Consider the following 1,368-nt stretch of genomic DNA (forward strand, 5'->3'; position numbering starts at 1 on the left):
CATTTTACATGCTTGTCTAGGCAATTAGCATTGTGGTATTGAGCCAATTTGATAGTGCGTTCACTGATTAATACCAAACATGTTCGTTTAGTAGGGTTTTGTAACACAACTCGCTCAAAATCACTCGAATATTGAAAATTCAATGGGCGAATGGTGCGAGTTGACGGTGATGTTTGTCTTAGCTCCCTCTCCCCAAAATGCCCAAAATCAGGGTGCCGGACCATATTTTTCATTGAATTTCGTTTACTTGACATCCCCAATAGGGGATGTCAAGTAAAGGAAATTCAAGGAAAAATTTGGTCCGGCACCCTGATTTTGGGTATTTTGAGGAGAGAGAACTAAGACAAACATCAGTCAACTCGCACTATCCGCCCATTGAATTTTCAATAATCGAGAGATATTGAGCAAGTTGTGTTACCAAACCCTACTAAATGAGCATGTTTGGTGTAAATCGGTGAAGGCGCTATCAAATTGGCTCAACACCACAATGCTAATTGCCTAGACAAGCATGTAAAAAAGGAAAAAAAGTCAAAATCCAATGCATGCACAGTGCGGTTTGGCTGGGCATGTTGTCTTTGATTTTACTCCATGGAATAACGTCAGTTGTCCATGAGCGCGTTTACTTGACTAGCCCTATTGTCTGAGTTAATCCTCGACGAAGGGTCAGTGTTGCCGTTGCAATGCACATTGCAATGCACCCTGGGAGTTGTTTTCGTCCTTCATTCCACAGGCCAAGAATGAAGATTTAATTCTCAGACTTTCGATTGATGAAGGAAAAGGCTTTTTAAAGGCAAAAAAAAATGAATAATCAATGACTCAAGTTAGCTTGTATTGTGTGAGCGGATCTTTCTTACAGATCAGTGGAAACCTTATATTCAGGCCTGATCGTCTGGAGATGGACCATTTCAAGAGCTCTGGGGTGAAGAGAACCTTCATATTGGCCATTGCTCCAATAAAAGAAACTTACTACAATATCAAATTGATGCTGGCGCATTTAGATATGTCTCTCCCAGAAGATTTTGAAGAAGTATACTCGCAGGATTGGAAATGTTTCAATCTGGTTTGCGGAAAGTGAAATCATCGAAGTACCTCCTATCCTTGCTTGTTCTGCTTTTGGGAAAACGGAGTTTAGAATGTGATACCATATGAAGAGAGGACATTAGGAGGCCTTGACAACGACTAGGAGAAATTCTTCAACACATAAGAGAAAAATGAAACACTCTGTTGGGCCTTTTGAGGTTGATGGGGCAGCCATTAGCAATGTAGAGACTATGGCTAACATGCTTGGAGATCAGTTCTCTAGTGTGTTTTCAACCCCACTGAGTTCGGAAGCAACAGCTCATTGCTCTGAAGATGAGTCTGTTGAGA

Source organism: Tigriopus californicus, chromosome 6, assembly GCF_007210705.1.
Source record: "Tigriopus californicus strain San Diego chromosome 6, Tcal_SD_v2.1, whole genome shotgun sequence".
NCBI classification, from domain to species: domain Eukaryota; kingdom Metazoa; phylum Arthropoda; class Copepoda; order Harpacticoida; family Harpacticidae; genus Tigriopus; species Tigriopus californicus.